Below are 5,507 nucleotides of genomic sequence, written 5' to 3'. Positions count from 1 at the left end.
CATCACGGCCTTGCCATATTGATCAACCTTTGTTATTATTTATTTATTTTAATTTATTTTCAGCTGTTACAGATAGGACAGACACGACTGGGGGATAAGAAAGGAAAGAAAGAAAGAAAGAAAGAAAGAAAGAAAGAAAGAAAGAAAGAAAGAAAGAAAAGGGGAAGAGGGACAGTGAGAAAGGGCACTTAAAAATATCTCCCAGGTCACCTGTTAAAAGAAGAAAATAAGAGAAAACAAGCAAAAAGAGAGCAACATAATAACACAACACCATTGCAATAATCTAGCTAAGTGTAAATAACAGTAAATACTAAATACTGAATGTGATTGTGCAGCACGCAAGGTTGACATCGCACAATGTGGTTTGAGGTAGCAGCCAAGAAAGGTGTAGCTTGTGTGTGTAAACACCTGTGTGGATGAGCGCTCTTCTATTCAAAAGGCTTCTCCATGTAACGATCTGCTACAAGGTGTGGGGAGCCATAGCCCCGTCCCCCAGGGCATGAAGCAGGCATGGAGGAGATCCAGGCCCCAGACATCCACAGGCCCCCAGAGTGCGAGAGCCCAAAGAGGACCACCGGAGGGGCAACTGTGCCACCTTCCTGGGAAGAGCTGAGGAGAGCCCCAGATGAGGGGTCACCCAATAGCCACAGAGCAGAAGCCAGAGGGGGCTGCAGTGACGTACACGCGGGCTCTGCAGGCAGCCAGCTGTGCCAGAGTGAATCGCCCCCGCAAGGGGCCCGACCGAGCCACAGGCACCAGGCCCCACCAAGCAGCCGTACCAGCAGTGAGCTGGTACAGACCTGAGCGCCCAGCCCTGGACGCCAAGTATGCACCGATGTCTGAGGGCATCAGCCACCAGCAGGGAGTGTGGTGAGGGGAAATAGGCCTCCATACCTTGGAGGGCCTGAGATGTTCCAAGGGGGTGGAGTCTAAGACTAGGCACACACAGACCCAAACATGCATTCCCACCCTCATGCACACATATACAAATACTCGGCGCTGATCCAACCTGGATACAGACACAAATGGACACTGTACATGTACTGTACAGCAGAGCCCCTCCCGAGAACCCTCAATGTCTACATGCATTTAAAACTGAGAGGTGGGCACCGGCGCCAGAGGTGAGGTTGAATACAAAGACTGTCCTCTGGACACCGTATAACATGCCCGATCCCAAGGCCCTATATGTATGTGTTATGAGAGTGTGAGTAATGTGGATGTCTAGGTTGTGGAATAAAATGGAAAGTTGGGAAAAATAACATAAGCAACTTTTTGCAAACTGCTTCTGAGCAACACAAACTGACCTGCATAACTTATTTTTCTTCACTTGGGCACACTGGATGCTGGTTGTTATTCCACTTGCTTTCGATAGTTAAATCTTACTATAATAAACTTTTACTCGTCTATGAAAGGGCCCTAAAGTATGTTAAAGGAACCACCTTCAGAATAAGAAACCTCTAACTGCAAGGCAAAAACTGTAGCAGCTGAACATCCCTATGCTGTCAGACCTGAAGATGCTTTTAGCTACCTACAATCAGGCACTTGACCTGCCACAAGGACAGAAAGCAAAACAAACAGAGACAGGACTTACTTCATACAGGGAGACTTCAAACACAGAGACGGGATAAGACAGACAGGACATGAAAGGAAACTAAGATCATCTGATTATCATAGAAAAGAAAACTCACTATAATACTCAAAGGACTTAAGAGTTCTCTTAAATCCAAAAGAAAAAAAAAATCACGAGCCACCAAAAATCTAAAGACTCTGGGCCAAACACACTGAACTATGACAGTGAGATGAGCAGTCAGAGACTAATTATTCTTAATCTTTATCCTTTGTCTCCCCTATTCTCCTCCTCTACCTCCACTCCTTCATTTTCTTTGCTCTTCTTTGTAAAAGAGGAAGACAGGGAGAAGCCGCTCTCTTTCCCTCACACACTCTCCCACCTCTGACTCTCCATCATTAGTTACGACCACAGGCGGACCTCTGCGAGAATGTGAAAATAAAAGGTTTTGTTTTGCACTGCATACATTAACATTAAATTCAAAGCTGATTTCAGAAAACACAGTGCATACTGTAATCATTATGTCAACATTATGTGCAAACAGAAATTTACTTTTTCTTTACTGCTCAGCCTTGTAAAAGGTGTAACTGTCGCGAACATTTAGAAAGCTTCATATGTTTATGAGTTATTATGTAATATTTACAGAATCAGTTTTACTTTGTGATGCAGTCTAATTCCTGGAATCCGAAGCTTTTTCTTACATGCCTGTGTGCGCATTAATTTCTCATTTCATTTATATGATGATGTGTTCAGATTTGAGGACCTCCTGCGGCTTTTTGGAGACTTTCATTGATTTCAATATAACACTGGGTATGGACCTAATAACAGAGTTAAATTTCTGTATAATGTAAAAACCAAAGAATAAACCCCGTATTCCAAAGGAAAACACACCCAAACTAACACCAGTCTGATGTCAAGATCCTGGAATGAAGACTGAGGAAAAGACTTTGTTCAAAAATTTATTTATTTGAAAACCCTTCAGCTGGTTCCCACATTAAACAATGAACATAATGACTAATCTCCTCGTCAAGTGTGATCACAGAAACCTTATTATGATAACACCCCATTTGCTTTTTGATTTAGAAAATAAAAACTGTGATAATGGAAAGCCCATGAAGTGAAGGAGAAACAATAACATACAAAAGCATTAATATACATGTTAAATAAAATTTTTGATTTACATTTAGATTTAACATTTACATTTGGAAAAATATACATGTTTAAAATGAAAATCATAAAATTATGAGCAGTGATAGCCTCCACGACTAAAGAGACACGGGAAGTTTCCCTTCGAAAAACTAGCAAAATTAACTAATAAAATAATCAAGGAAATATAAAATACCTACAACAAAAATAATACCAACCCATGAACAGACAAATCTAGAAGTGTAGTAGAAGCAACACTAACAACACTCAATGAGGAGGGCTCCACACAGGAGGAGTCTCTCCTGCCTTTTTAGCTCTGATGGTGTAAGTAGAATATCCATTGTCATTAGAATTTTTTTCTATTGTTTTGAACACATTCAGTCGGTTCTGGCGTGTCGTTCTTTTTCGATCTAAGAAAGCTGATTGATGCTCTTCACGGGAAAACGATACATGGGGGACGAATGATGGGGTGTGGGGAGAGACTACGCGAGGGAGGTGAAATGCACGCACACGGCGTCTCTCCCGACTAGGTACAGTAAAACATCCACTTCAGTGACTGTCAGTGAGATGTTTGTCCATTCCTCTCTCAGAATGTCCTGTAGTTTATCTCTGACCTCTGACACAGCTGCTGTCACATCCTCAAAGTAGCTCAGAGGACGGATATTGATGCTGGATGAGTCTGTAGACTCACTGAGTGCTGACAGTGAGGGGTAGTTGTGTAGAAACTGGATGTGATCCTCTGTGTGTGAGAGCTGCTTCAGCTCAGCATCTTTCCTCTTCAGCTCAGTGATCTCCTGCTCCAGCTTCTCCTGAAGCTCTTTGACTCGACTCACTTCAGTTTCCTGCTGGGATCTGATCTGCTGCTTCACATCAGAGCTTCTTTTCTGGATGAGATGGATCAGCTCAGTGAAGATCTTCTCACTGTGCTCCACTGTTTGATCAGCAGACTGATTGATGGCCTCCACCTCCTGTTGAAGCAGCTTCACATCTTTCTCTCTGTCCTGGATTCTCTGCTGGATGTTTTGTCGACTCACCTCCAGCTCTCTCTGCCTCTCAGTCCTTTCTGCTGCAGCTGAGACTGTGTCGTGGCCTTTATGTTCATCCACAGAGCAGAGATAACAGATACTCTGCTGATCAGTACGGCAGAACATCTTCATCACCTCATCATGACGAGAGCAGATCTTCTCCTGGAGCTTCTTGGAGGGCTCCACCAGCTTGTGTTTCTTTAATGGAGCCACATCATAATGAGGCTGAAGGTGTTTCTCACAGTAAGATGCCAGACAGAATAAACAGGACTTGAAGGCTTTCATTTTTCTTCCAGTGCAGACATCACAGGCCACATCTTCAGGTCCAGCATAGCAGTGATCAGCAGGAGCAGCTTGGAGTCCAGTCTTCTTCAGCTCCTCCACTAAATCTGCTAACATGGTGTTTTTCACCAGGACAGGCCTCGCTGTGAAAGTCCTCCGGCACTGAGGGCAGCTGTAGATTTTCTTCTTTTCCTCTTCATCCCAGAAGCTTTTAATACAGTTCATGCAGTAGCTGTGTCCACAGGGAATAGTCACCGGATCCTTCAGTAGATCCAAACAGATCGAACAAGAGAAGGTTTCTCGGTCCAGCTGAACTCCTTTCTGCGCCATTTCTCCTCTCAGTGTCAGTGATTGTGTAAGTTTCACTTCCTTATTATAGAAACTGGTCTGACCTCTGATCTGAACAACAAGTGTTGCTGCTGTGAATGGGGCCTGCCAGCTCTAACACATGTTGGTTACACCCATCTTCATAATGTAGATCTAAAGGGGAGGGAACACAGAAAGATATGGACAGACAGGAGGTGCTGAGCTAGAGAGCAGGAAGAAGAGGAAGGGTTTTCATGCTGTGAAACATTCCAGAAAGCAGGAAGAGGCTCTGTGTTTAATTGTTTTTCTGTTCAAACCTTTAACTAAATAATATAAATGTCAATAACTGGATGCCTCTCTATTCTTTTTGTTAATCTGCTAAATGAATAGTTTCTGTTTCTTTTAACAATTCAAATAGCAGAAATGAACAGCTGACAGCTTGTCAGACTCAGACTGTAAACCATAGAGACAGTTTATATATACATTTAGTGTTACGGTTTGAAGAACACTAAAGTCCTCTGCTTTCCTAACGATATGGTCAACAACCTGAAGGAGAGAATTCTTCAAATTGCAGATGAATATCCAACTGTGACAAACATTGTTCTGCATACAGGGTCAAACGATGTGTCCAAACAACAATCGGAGGTTCTGAAACGGGACTTTATTGGATTATTAAACACTGTAAACTCTCTGAATGCAGCTGTATTCATCAGTGGGCCTGTACCGCCGGTCAGAGGAGGAGACGAGAGATTCAGCAGGTTGTTTACACTGAATAAATGGCTTATATCAGCATGTGCTGACCACTCAGTGCATTTTATCAACAACTTTAATATTTTTTGGGAACGCAGGCATCTGTTTAAAGCAAATGGATTTAATTTTAACAAGTCAGGGGTGAAACTGTTCACCTCCAACTTGTTTTATTCCATACGTCATCCATCTGTGCTTGGTGCCAAGGCTGAGATAAACGAGGAGTTATCTCATAAAGAGGAACAAACAGTACTCCAAGAACAGACAAAGCCCAGCAGAAACCTTGAGGAGGAGCCTCATCTGCCCCCACCTGGGATGAGCTTCAGAAAGGAGAGACATCTGAGGCAAGAAGAGGGGTCCCTATTTGCTCCAACTCTCTCAACAACACCAACGACCAGGACAAGGGACCACGACCTTCCCCAGCCCCCAAACCC

At 43.3% G+C, this 5,507-nt stretch overlaps 1 pseudogene; it reads right to left on the bottom strand.

The window, feature by feature from the left end:
- Positions 1 to 3,255: 3,255 nt before the first annotated feature.
- On the bottom strand, positions 3,256 to 4,500 carry LOC121815294 (annotated as a pseudogene).
- Positions 4,501 to 5,507: the final 1,007 nt, after the last annotated feature.

The sequence above is a fragment of the Haplochromis burtoni genome, unplaced genomic scaffold, assembly GCF_018398535.1.
Source record: "Haplochromis burtoni strain Fernald_Lab_line unplaced genomic scaffold, NCSU_Asbu1 Contig_175, whole genome shotgun sequence".
Taxonomy (NCBI): domain Eukaryota; kingdom Metazoa; phylum Chordata; class Actinopteri; order Cichliformes; family Cichlidae; genus Haplochromis; species Haplochromis burtoni.
This window is presented reverse-complemented; position numbering and strand designations above follow the sequence as displayed.